The sequence below is a fragment of the Protopterus annectens genome, chromosome 7.part0, assembly GCF_019279795.1.
Source record: "Protopterus annectens isolate FY-2018-M chromosome 7.part0, PAN1.0, whole genome shotgun sequence".
Taxonomy (NCBI): Eukaryota; Metazoa; Chordata; order Ceratodontiformes; family Protopteridae; genus Protopterus; species Protopterus annectens.
In genome coordinates this window covers 582,842,210-582,856,770 of record NC_056739.1, presented here as the reverse complement: position 1 = coordinate 582,856,770, position 14,561 = coordinate 582,842,210, and positions in this window count along the sequence as shown.

Here is a 14,561-nt window from a genome sequence, read left to right as displayed (position 1 = left end):
ATCTTTTCAAAAAAGTGTTCATTATTCCTGTATCCACTGCATGTGTGTTCTAATCCAACACAAGTCAAATATTGCATATTAACTAATAAATAATGCACCAGCAAATGTCAAAAATAAATGTAGTGCAATACCCAGATTAAGGGTCAAGCTTTTTTCCCAAAATATGCTGTAGATAGCACTCAGTAAATGAAAAGTCAGCACTAAGAAAACTAAAAGCACTACACCCTCACAAACTCCCCTTGAGTACCTTCTTCCCCATTGGCCCTTTTTTTCAATTATAAAGGAATTCCCAATACTATTCTAGCATGTCCAAAGGTCAGTTGTCAATCTCCTCTCCGGTCCAGCTGGTGAATCTGAGAATCTTGAGACAATGTTACAACTGCCTCATGTACACAGACAACCCTCTCCTCCTCCCAACAAATTCCAATACATGTGAGAGATACAACCATATAGCCAAACTGGAGGCTAAGCTCTCTCAACTCAATACTGGCGTAACCAGTCAGGAGGAGAAGGAAACCACACTCACTACAATTCCAGTCTCACATAGACCTACCACGACAGCAAACCAAACACATAAACACACAAAAACATACTCGGAGGCTCTAAATAAAAATCTGCCTAAGCAGCAGAGACCGCCAAAGCAGACACCCAAGCAACCGCTACCCCCAAAACAAAACGCGTGCAACACATAGCTCACAAAGCCAGTGTGCTGAACAGTCACAGTCCTTAAGGCTAAACAACACACCTGATACACTTGTAATAGGTGACTCTATCGTCAGGCACACTGATGTCCCGCTCACCAGGCTGAAAAAGGAAAAGGTCATGGCGAGCTGCCTGTCGGGCGCTAGGATCCGCCACATAACACAAGCACTCAGGTCACTCCAAGGCAAGTACAAATATGACTCAGTCATTGTCTATGCTGGTGTGAATGACCTGAGATGTACCTCCCTGGACTACATGAAAACAGAGATAGAGGAGCTCTCTGAGCATGTAGCCCAGGCCGGTATGACCCTGACCTTGAGTAGCATCTTACCCTCACCAAGAATGATGCCACAATATGAAGACAAGATGATCAATTTCAACAATTGGCTTAAGTATTGGTGTCATTCAAAGGGGATCCAATGCCTGTCAGCCTGGGATGACATGCTCGACAAGCCATGATGCTTTGCTATGGACGGCTTGCACCTGTCACCCCTGGGCTTTCGGATATTGGCAAAGGCTCTTGCTACCTCCATAGTGCCTTTTTTAGGCAAGGCTCATAAGACAAACCCACCTCCATAGGTATCACAAGGGATAAGAAACTAAGAGTAATGCTACTCAACGCCAGAAGTCTAAACCTCAAGATGCACACACATGAAACTCTCCTTAGCATGGAGAACATCGATATCTGTGCAGTAACAGAAACCTGGTTCAAGGCTCCCGAGAGCACCCCAGCACTACCAGGTTATACCTCATACCATGCTTTTTGGCCCCAAAACTTGGACCGAACCACAAAAGGAGGGGGAGTATCAATATTCCCCAAAGATACCCACACCTCCAGGTTGGTGGCACAGCACGAAGCATCAGAGACTATCCATGTGCAACTAACAGTGGGTAAAACTGCCTTCCAGTTTATAGCCTGCTACAGACCACCCTCCCAAACCCAGGAACCCCGCTCAGCCTTCCTGAGAACACTGGTAAATATGAAGGTCTCTCCAAACACCATTATATTGGGCGACTTCAACTACCCAAACATAGACTGGGAGCATTACTCTAGCTCCAACACCCTAGCCCAAAGGTTCCTAGAATTTATAAACTCAAATGCTATGGAACAACTTGTTACCACTCCCACAAGAGGGGAAAACATACTGGACCTGATCATCACCAACATGGGGACTATATGCTCCAGACCAGAAGTGTATCCCTCACTGGTAAGATCAGACCATAAACTAATCTCACTGGATATTCACATCCCGACCCCACCCCTTGCCCAGAAAACCACAGTGAAAAACTTCTCTAAAGCAAATTTCACACTCCTCAAAATCGAGGTGGAATCCTTCAAAGCCCCCGGGCCTGTGGAAAATACGGCCCAGACTGCAGAATCCTTTATAAACGTATTCTATGAACACCTTCAGGAATGCATGGATCATGCAATCCCAAATAAAACCAAGACCCAATCCTCCAAAGGCAGATGTCCTGTCTGGTGGACCCCAGTCATAAACAAACTATACAACAGAAGGAGGAAGCTACTACATGATAGAGCAAAATCCCAAAAAGGGAAGGCATCTCTGATCAATATTAGCAAAAAACTACGGGCACTCATAAAATCGTCTAAGGCCAGCTTCGAGAGCAAAATTGCACAGGACACTAAGGATAATCACAAGGCTTTCTTTAGTTATGTTGGTAACCTGGGTGGGAATTCCCAGATATGCTCAGAATTAGTCCAAAATGACAAAAAATACACCGAACCCACAGACATTGCCAACATGCCAGCTTACAGGTTCAGCGCAAACTCCCCCCCCCCACCAAAAGGGCAAATATCTATCCCAGCATTTTGCTGCCCCCCTGACTTCTCAGATGCTCAGGTAAGAGCCGCCCTCTCCAAAGCAAAAAACACAGCATCAATGGGACCAGACGGTGCCCCGGGCTGCGTCCTACATGAACTCCAAGAAGAGCTAAACCCAAACATAAAACTACTGTTCAATCTCAGCCTTACTACAGGATATGTACCCAAAGAGTGGCGTACAGCAACAGTGGTCCCTCTCCACAAAGGTAGTGCCTCAACAGATCCTGGAAACTATCGCCCCATAAGCCTGACTAGCTTGGTCTGCAAAGCTATGGAAAGGATCATCATGGACCTCATAAATAAAGATATTGGGGACCTACAGACACTGAATCCTACCCAGTTCGGCTTTGTTAAGGGCAGATCGTGACTCTTAAACCTGGTTGATTTCTTTGAAATAGTCACCAAGGCCATTAACGAGGGGAAGGTGGTCCACACAGCTTACCTGGACCTCGCAAAAGCCTTCGGTACAATACCCCACTCGGGCATTATAGATAAGCTCACCAGCTTAAATATAAACCCCTATGTCACTAGATGGGTTGCAAACTGGCTCAAGGACAGAACCCACATGGTTGGAATTGCTGGAGCCATGTCAGACTCCAAACCAGTTACAAGTGGCATCCCACAAGGCTCAGTCCTGGGACCTCTCTTGTTCGGTATATATTTCTCGGAGGTACAGGCCAACACGGAAGGACTGTGGCTGACCAAGTTCGCAGATGACTGCAAACTGGGTCCCATAATCGACTCTCCAGTTGACACAAGCATCCTCCAAAAGGGCCTCATAGAAACAGACAACTGGTGCCAGAGCCATGGCCTCAAGCTAAACGCCAAAAAGTGTATAGTCATCCCCTTTGGCAAAAACAAAGTGCCCACAAATTACCACATAGGTGGTAATCCATTAAGTACAGAAGAAGTAATTAGGGACCTGGAGACCCAAGTTGATAGCAATCTCTCATTTGACAACCACGTGGCCAAAGTGGTTAGAAAAACATTTTATATAGCCCACCTAATCATGAAGGGATTCACATCTAGATTGGGGGGGGGGCATCGTGCCTCTTTACTCATCCCTCATCAGGCCCATAATTGAGTACAATGCCCCTTTTGGGATGTACCTTACCAGACACCTGCAGCAACTGGAAAGACCCCAAAAGTACCTCACCAAGAGGATCAAAGGGCTCAAACAGATGCCATATGCTGCCCAGTTAAAGAAACTCCAGCTCTACTCAGTGGCATACTGCCTGCTCAGAGGCGATCTGTGCCTGACGTATAAAGCCATGTCCAACCCAGAATTAATGGACATGCTGCACCTCAGAAAATCCAAATCCCATCGAGCCACGTGCTCGAGAGACTTGAACCTCAGCACTGAAATAAATAGGACATGCTGGAGGGACAGATTCATAACCCAGAGGCTCCCTTCACTCTGGAATAAAATCCCAGTCTAGGTTACGCAGAGTCCCTCATTGACTCTCTTCAAGAGGAGTCTTGATGAGTGGATGGGAGATTGTAGGTTTACCCTGGGTATCACTTCTGTGTCACTGTTAGACAGAGGCACAGTATACTAACCTCGAAAAAGGGCATAGCAAAATTAATTTAAAATGGGTGGCGAAAGCCAAACACACTCTGGCTAGGCTTATAAATGCCCTAGGGCAGATAGCCTAGTATGAACCTATGAACCTATGAACCTATGAACAGGATACATGAGTAGGTTAACAGACATCCTACACAGCCATACATGTTTGTAAATGGCAGATTTCAAGCAGTATTAAGCAATAAAGTGTAAAAGGAGATGGTGTTTTGATAAGTTTGTTTGTTTGTTTCTTTCGGCTTTTCCCCATTTGGGGTTGCCACAGCGGAACTCCGGTCCACTAATGACTGGCAGTAGATTTTGACGTGCTGGCTTGCCGGGCCTAATGCACAACCTTCAATGAAGGAACGCCCATTCATGCATGCCGCCACACAGAAGACGCTCTAACTGAGAATCGAACGGGTAACGTTTAACTGTGAGGCGACAATGCTACCGCAGCACCACCACCACGGTGGTGTTTTGATAAGTAATGTTTTCAAATAAAGTGCTCATTATTCTTGCAGTCACTGATTTTGGTTTCCAATCCAATACCAGGCACAGCTATTCATGTGCGTAAATGTACAATTTCACACAAAATGTTGCAATAAAAGTCTTAAAGGACACAGTGCTTTGAGAATTCATTATATTTAAATAAAGTGCACATAATTCCTGCAGTCACTGCTTGTGGGTTCTAATCTCATGGCAACCAACTGGGAAATGACCAGCTGTCTAGTGTAATTAGTGTACATGAACATATCTCTCAACTGTCATGATTTTTTCAGAATGTAATGACTACTGCCCCATATGTCTGGTCCTTGATTTGCAGATATATGACATTACTTCAAATGCAATTTAATGGCAAATCTGTTATCACAACATCTTGCTTCTAATATATGAGCACACTATGTAAAAATGTTCCCTGTAGTTGTGCCTTTCTACCACCATTTGGTAGGGTTTGGCCCATATTTTCCCATGCTAACAGTTTGAGAGTTATGTACGTGCATCATCTATACACTATTAGCAGTCACTGTTCTCACAATTGAAATCTGACATATGTAGATATGTGTAGTAATCGTCTGTGTAGTTATATTATCTGCAAAGTTACTAATGTTCTTTTTTTCTCTCTCTCACCCCACCACTTCTCTTCTTTAATTTATTAATTATATTTATTATTATGATTTGTTATTAATATATTTGTAATTGTCTCTTATGTTGGCCTTATGTATAATTTAACATTGCTTTGCTGTTAAAATACTTTCATTTACATTATATTTTGTTGTGTTCCTCATTATATTCTTTTCTATTTCTTTCCATTACTCATTGTTATTTTCTATTATGTTATTAATTACATTTGTTTGGTTATGTTTATTTTTACCTTATGTTTATATTTAATTTCCTACAGTACAATAGGTTAGGCCAGTTCCAGGTGATCCACCTACCTTGGCTTCCCCTGCCGTGGCACTGGGGTCCAGCACATCTGGGCTGCAGCCCGGTGGCAACCCCTGTGCTGCACCTGCACTACCTGCTTCATCAGGTAGCTCCACACTCAGGCTGGGGGTGGTGCTCCCTCTGGAACTGGAAGTGGGGGGGGTGCTTATGTCACCTGTGATGACCTGCCAGGCATGGTGCATGGGCCACTGTGACAAACTGTTGGTGCACACTTACGCTGGATGGAGAGCATGCTGTCCATCCTGGTGGGGAAACCTTGCCCTGGGCATCAGCGTCAACCATTGCCTCCACAGGAGCATTGAAGGTACAGTGCTGACAGTCCCACGGGTGAGTACACTGCTGCTGTGTCTGACATCCAAGGGACTTTGATTCCACAACACCAAATCCAACCAAGATGCTCATCCTCCTCTTGTGTTACATACCAACCCTGTCTCCTGTCTTGTCTGTCTGCAAAAGCTACCTCATCTTCCCCACTTACCTCTCCCACGCATACCTATGTACCATTCCCAACATTCCACTCTCACCTTAAAAAAAATGAAAATGGGCTCCTGTCCCCAAAATATATATAGTCCCATACATAGCTCTCCATTTTGCATGTGTCCACTGGACACAATTTGGTCCAATTGGCTTTACAGTGCACTTATGTTGTCCTCGCCCCTCTGTCTGGGGTGACAGTCCAAGTTCAGCTAAAAAAATCTGTTAAAGTGCACAGCTGTTGCTGTACAAGAAATAGATAGCTATGGTTCTTTCCTAAACCCTTCCTGCACATACCTACCTGTCTTCCACTATGTTTTTCCCCCTGCTTGCACCCCATTTCATCACTGTCCTATCTCCCCATTTTTCATTTCTTTAAAGATTTTTTGTGCAATGATGCTAGATGCACAGTATCGCTAAGCTAAATGGTGCTATATTTATATATGTGTGAAAAACTATTAATCACATTCAAAAAGTACACGTGCACCCTATTTCAAAACCAGGACCACCACACCTGGAGACCAGTACATCAACCCGCCAAGCCACACAGCTGTTAATTAACACAGGTATTTTAGGCAAATAATACTTGCCATTTTCCTGTCATTAAGCATGTTTAAGCAATGCTGTGCATCGTGCCATGTCACACAAATTTGATAAAAGAGTAGTAGAGAAATGTGAGTGCAACTTGCACTCTGGTATAGCAGTACATCACTATAAAGCCAGGCACATAATAATGAATGTAAGTGATGTATCTAACAGCAGGTAACTGTGCAACTATCTCTGCCACATTTAAAAATACACCTGCCAAAAGATTAATGGAAAAATAGGTGCTGAACTGGGACTCTGGTGGAGACATACATCCCTGTAAAGCCATACACATAATAATAGATGTAAATAAGGTATGTAACAGCATGTAAGTGTGCAATTATATATTTAAAAATACACATTCTGTAACAGTGACTTAGTAGTTTAGTCTGTTAAATGCATTGAAAACATTAATTTTTGGTCCACATGGTCCTGGGTTCAAATTCAGTGGTGTCTAGCATTTAAAATACATGTATGTGTACATCACCATTATAAATTCTGGTGTGTATTACTGTCTCATCACCTATTTATCCACCCAGAGCAGTACAGATGAAATGTCTGCTTTTTAGTAATGTAAGTCAAAGGGCTACAGATAAGAACACAGTTAACATATTCCTATTACAACACTCGAAGGTGCATACAGTGTCAGGTCATGCATTATTATGTACTCACAGAGGATTTTGAAGAATATAATTCAAATGAGGACCAGTAATATCAGACTGCAGTACACAATGATTTTCTACTGATATTATAGATAACCACAGCTGCACAAGTAATATACACATATGGAGGTTGAGCTAGAAGCAAGGGTTGCCGGCACACATGTTCCAGATGACTACTATAACATAACACATGACTTGGTGGTTGCCCATATGGTTGACATAATGGTAAATGTACCCCCTACCTTGTTCTAGGACACAACATCCATGTTGCCTTTTACTCTAGTAATGATAACTTTGGCTAACATACTTACCTTAAACACATACCTCAATTTTCTGTGGGATGAGTTCTCTCAATTAGGCTCTGGCTATACATCAAGGCTACCACAGGTTACACCGTTACTCATAAGTGTTGTTTTCCTCCACATTCTGCAGGGTCTCTGATTATTGCCTGCAGCTGCAGCGTGTAGCACACACATCTGTATGTATTACATATCTACTGCAGACATTCTCTCTGTGCTGATGTACTATCTTTACCCCAGTACTTTCCACCCCAACATATGAGAAAGAGGATGGATTCTTCAATAAGGCCTTATATCTTGTTGAATAGTTGCATGGGATTGCCTGATTATACTGTATATTATCTGCATATGCTGCAATTAGCATTCCTGAACCACAGATCGGTTCAGAGGCAATCACCTGCTAATGAGAACCATCTTAAAAAGCAAACTCCTAGCATGGGAACCATTGTTTGAGAGTTGCTTTCTATGGTGAACTTGTTGGCACAAAACTTATATATCTGTATCGTTCAACAGAGGAGTATTGTGCTCCATCAAGTATGTAACCATTTTGTTTCCAATATGATGCATGTTTGAATATACTTAGGGGGGTGGGGATTACATCAGTAAGCCTTTCTTAGAACTCTACAGATAACATGCCATTGATCTGCAGCAGTGTAACTGCTATATAGGATGTAGACTACAGAAAGGGTATAATGCTGTCTGTTGACTAGGGACACAGGTCTCCTGAATACTTCCTTTGTTAGCAGCTGTAATGCTACATAGCCATGTGTTTGGTATTGTCTTTTATACATATGTTATGGGAGGTTCCTGCTATGGGCCACACTACAAGTGGACTCCTGTGTTGAGTATGTGATCATATGTGAGTATCTGTCATGGCACAAACAGGAGTAGATCACTATTACTACTATTCTAGTTGGATTCACACCCTTTGTATGTTTGGCACACTGTTACATATGAGATGTGTAATCAAGCAGGGACTACTGATTCCTTTATTGCTGTATCTGTACATACTATACACCCATGTATGTGATCCTAACGTGTTCTCATTGTTTGTATTTCAGGTGATATCATGCACTCCAGACACTGCCCACCTTTCACTGAGGCTGAAAATGATCTCATAATTGAGGTGTTAAGACAACACTACCAAATTCTGCTGTCCAGAAGGAGGATAAAAAGGCAGGAATGACAAGCCTTGTGGGACGAACTGGTCCACAACATAAATACTGCAGGTAACCAGAATGACACATATGAGCAGGTGTGACACCATGCCATGGACAAGATCCACTCAGCATGCAGAATGTGGGCAGGGATTGTCAGTTCAGTGATGGTGGGCCTGCAGCAGAATAACCTCTGTCAGGCACTGAAGAATTCCTGGCAAACCTTGCAACATAGGACAGCTGCCAGGAATCCATCACATAATATGTTGTGGATGTGGGTGCCACCGTTTCCACACAAGAGGAGCATCCAGGTATGCTTATTGGATCAGCTTTGGAATAATGTAGCACTTATCATGTCTGGATGTACATAGTTTTAGGTGGGTGTCAGGTGTTTTATGGAGTGGGGAGGAAGAGGTTGGCTGCAATTTTAAGCTCATGTAGAGATTGTGACCCACATACCTGTTAACATAGCAGCTACTGTAAATGGGAGATATTTGGACATAGTACCAATGTTATAATTTAACATGTGGTGCTGTTTACAATACAATTGTACATTGTTACATTTGTAGGTATTCTATTGCGATCCTGCCTAATATCAGTATTATGGTTAATGCAAGTGCCAAGTGCCACATGCCTGGCAAAGCATTGTACTCGATCTACCATGTTTTCACACACTGTCAGGTACTGTTGTACCTTAGGATGACAACATAAAGGTGATAACATGTTAAATTAAAGCATCTGTCAGGCCACTGCCTATCAATGGCCCATTGTGACATATACACAAGCAAGAATCTATGTGGAAAGCGTTCTCAACCCTCTACTCCTACTCCACACACACACAACATGTGAGAGATGTGACTATATTAAAAACCTTGCATTCATGCTCTTTCACATACCATTCAAGGCATATGACAACGAGTGGGTTGCCAACATGTACATCTCACCTCCTACTCCACCCAAACCCACATCACTCATACCTACATGTGTGGAGGTCCTTACCAGACATATTAGTGGACACCAAACACAAGCTCGCTATACATAATCATACCTCTGCAGAACACAGAACACAGTCCACATAATAGCTCACACACCACTGTCTCAACAGTCAAACACCTAAGGCAGAACACAAAAACAAACATATTACTCATAGGTGATCATGAGACACATTGATGTGCCTGTCACCAGGCTACATAAGGGAAAGGATACACCATGTCACACATGCACTCAAGTCTGTCAACATCAGGTACTGTTTTGACTACATCATAGTTCCTGTTGGTGTGTACGATTTGAGACATACCTCTCTGGACTGTATGCAGAGACATGACTGAGCTTACAGACTATGTGCCTCAGGCAGGTATGCCCTTGGCATTGAGCTGCATTTTACCATCACCTAGGATGATGGCTCAATACAAACGGAAAATGATTGAATTGAATAATTGCCTTAGAGTGTGGTGTGATTGTAAGTGGATCCACTATGCTCAACAGACCTCAATGCTTTGTCAGAGATGGACTTCATCTGTCACCCCTGAGATTTTTGGCTACTGGCCAAGGCTGTTGCCACCCTCATAGTGTGCCTGTTACATGGTATCCAAAGAGAAACTTTTCCAATGAGAAAACATCATCTACAAACAACATCATGGTTATGCTGCTAAACGCTAGGAATGTCACCACAAAACTCCACTCACTGGAAGCTGTCACTATGCAGTCACAGACTCCTGGGTCAAGGCTGTGCAGAGCACCACAGCCATTCCAGGTTACACCTCCTTCCACACGTTCAGATATCAAACTTAAAGCATGCAATGTAATGGAGGTGGTGTATACATATTCATTAAGGACAGATACACATCCAGATTGGTTAGACAGTATGATTCCCTGGAGAAACTGCGGGTGCTATTGACTGCTTGTAGGGCACCTAATTAAGCTATTACCAGCTACAGGAGCAACTCCATGAATCAGGACACCCACTGTGCTTATATGGATCTACTTGAGTCAATCACAATACATCAAAATAAGATGTTTTTGGGTGACTTTAACTATGCACCAACTAGGTAGATTACTTGTATGGGAAAAAAATTAGCCTCCTCCACAAAGGACAACAATAGGCATTGTGTAGTTACATGTGTAACCTAAAAGGAAAGGCCCACATTGTTGCCAAACTCATAGTTAATGATATCACATATAATGAGCCTATAGACATAGCTAGCCAGTTGGCCAACATCATCCTACAAGAGGGTCATACATGACCAAATGATTGTTGCCACAATCATGACCTTAAAAGCCATGCAAATTTATGTAGTATCATACCTTTCAGTACCAGCAATTCAATAGCAACACCTTACATACATACTCAGGGGTGAGAGATCTGAGCACACAGACCTGGGCACACAGGTTTACACCTACCTTGCCTTAGATCACTATGTCTCCACAGTCATAAGAAGGGTATTATATCTTGCTCATGTCATAAATGAGGGCACTATCACCCAAATATGGAGTAGTTATAACCTCCATGTACTCTTCCCTCAAATATTTGAATGCAATGGCAATTTTGTTATGTACCTTTTCAAGTACCAGTGGCAGCTACAGAGACCACAAAGGTTCCTCACAAGGGAGATTCAAGTCTTTGCATCTGTCCTATGGAAATTGTCTGACATCACTGTCACTTTTGTCTGTGTCATACAGACTACTCAGAGGTGATCTCCTTGCATACGAAGCAATCTGTAACTCAGCTTTACTGGAAATACTGCATATCGGTAAGTCAAATGGTACACAGATTACTCACTGTAAGGACCCTAATGTGGTATGTGACATCAGTAAAACATGCTGGAGGGAGAGATATGTCTACTAGAGTTTAAGAAACCTTTGGAACAGACTCCCACTTAAAGACAAACAGAGCACCTCATTGACCGTCTTCAGATGCAATCTGTATGATTGGAAGGGTGACCATAATTTCACAATGGGGGGTTTGCCTTTGTCCCTCTTTGACAGTGGCAGTAGGTGCTAATCATGTAAAAAAGGGTAGGGTAAGAATTTGGGTAAGAATTTGGCTAGGATTGTAAGGGCCCTAAGGCCATTAGCCTAGTGAATTCCAATGATCCTATGATCTCATAGACTAATGTAAAATGTTCTGATTAATATCCACACACACCAACATGGCTACTGTGAGAGTAGTACCACTCCAAATTAATGTTTACACAACACTACACAGCACACATGCACCCCAAGCTGGCTGCAATGAGATTAGAACTCCTACTTGTCTAGTTTTACACACTACAGATCACAGTATTTAGTGCATGCACCACAGCTCAAATATGTGATAATGACATGTGTTTAGGTACCCCTATGCTAGATGACATCAGCAGGCCTTATGGAAGACAGGAGTTTGGAGGTTTGCATCAACTGCAAGGGCCAAAATGCACAGATCCATTGCAGTTTGGAAGTCCGTGGGGGATTCACCATTGTTTTGTAGGGAAATACACATATACATACCAATACACCAAGTAGGCTAGAGTAAGATTAGAACCCCTACCTGGATGCACCAAGGCTCAAGTCTGCTTTTTAAATGACTGCAGGCAAACTACTTGAAGAGGAGATAAACAAGGCCTGTGTTGAACAGCATGTGTGGCCTGCAGAGTGACATTGTTTCTTATTGTCATCTGCATGTAGTAACATAGCAGTCAAATAACTGTTTTTTTATCCTAGCTATTTGGCAACAGTAGCTGTTTTGACCAGATGTGTCTGTTTGCATTTGGCTAGGCAAGCCTGTGGCCAAAAACGATTTGCCCTGTCAATGCATGAGTACACAACATTATACATTACACAACTTTTTCAATTGTTGGTGTATGTGTGATGACCTTCAGCAGGAACAGGGTGCTGTAAGTAAGTGCATTATCTACTGCTGAGCCCTTACTTTTGGTCCTTTGACCAACATTATTCATGTGTCGTAGTGCAGCTTTAATCACCACAATCTGGGTATGTCGGGCAGTACAGACATACACACACATATACACACATATATATAGTTATGTATATGACAGTGATATATATATATATATATATATATATATATATATATATATATATATATATACATATATATATATATATATATATATATATATATATACATACATATACACACATAGAGAGAGAGAGAGATGGGTGTTTGTGTGTATGTGTGATATATATATATATATATATATATATATATATATATATATATATATATATATATATTTATGTTGTCTAGCTATATGGAGAAACACAGAGATATATAAATATAGGGAGTGAGAGATAGTGAAAGACACACACACACACACACACACACACACACACACACACACACACACGTGTGTGTGTGTGTGTGTGTGTGTGTGTGTATGTATCTACAGACATATATATATATATATATATATATATATATATATATATATATATATATATATATATATATATATACCACACATATACACAAACACACCTCTCTCTCTCACTGCTGCACTTCACTCACATTGGCTAAGATTTTCTAAAGTTGTCTTTTGTAATTAATATGTGAAAGAGGTTAAAACAGTACAGCATACACAATCTGATAGTCTGTAGAACACAAATTATTAATACATCACATTAAAAAAAAGTGGATACTTCAACAGTAGGACCATGAATGCCGTCACACAAAGTGATTGCCTTAGTCCTTTGAGCCACAGAAACTGCTTGAAAGACATCCATATGGGACTACAGATACCTCACTGAATCACCTGCATAAATATGTATATTGGTTATTCCTCTGTTACCTAAGACATACAACGCAAGATTGATTTCTAAATTACTGTCCTGAGACTGAATGAAATGCTCATATACCATTGATGAGTTACTGTTACATCAACTACAAGGGGGCACTGCTGTGTTGGGGGTGGGGGAACAACACCACATGTTCTGATGGGATACACAGTAATCCGACTATCATTTAACCCCGCTGTCTAATCTCCTTTCAGTGATGTACCAGTAATCTGTTGCAGTAGGATTACATGAATATTCCATGCATGAGGTCTACTGAATAGAAATTGAAACATGTTAGTGGAATGGGTATCTGTAGTCCCATGTGGCTGTCATTTCTGTCTAACTAACCCACTGTAGTTACTTGCATAATGTATGTGGTCCATACGTACAATGACATATCATAACAATTCACTAGACTACTGTGTAGGTTACAGACTTACCCCACAAATGCAGCAGTCGTCACAACTGTAGTTTAGGGCTGACTCTGCCTGATGCAAGCAGTACACAGCCAATAAATGTATAGGATAAGTACAGGATGTGTGAGTTGCCTTGCATGAATTTTAATTTATGTATGTGAGTAGGAGTAAGGTGTCAGCCCCTAGGTCCCTAGGTTGTCAGTGCATGTGCTGTGCGTTGTCTCTTAACCAAAGCCAAGGAGTACTGAGCATGACTACATCTGCCTACAGGGACATCAGCAGGGGGTTCCTCCTCTGAGTCCTCCTGTGGCTGTGGCTGTGGTGACCTAGGCACTGATGAGGGGCTGTGTATCCCTTCCCTTTGCTGATCCTGCTGCAGCTATTTCTGTAGGATCAAGTTGTGTAGCATAGCACTTACCATGAATATCTGTGCATATGTGGCTGGAGTATACTGCAGGGCTCCACCAGATATATCAAGGCACTGGAACTGCGACTTCAGAAGGCTAAACACATGTGCTATAATGTTCCTAGTTTGTGCGTATGCCTCATTATGGTGTTCTTCCATGGGTATGTGTGTGTGTGTGTGTGTGTGTGTGTGTGTGTGTGTGTGTGTGTGTGTGTGTGTGTGTGTGCATTTCTA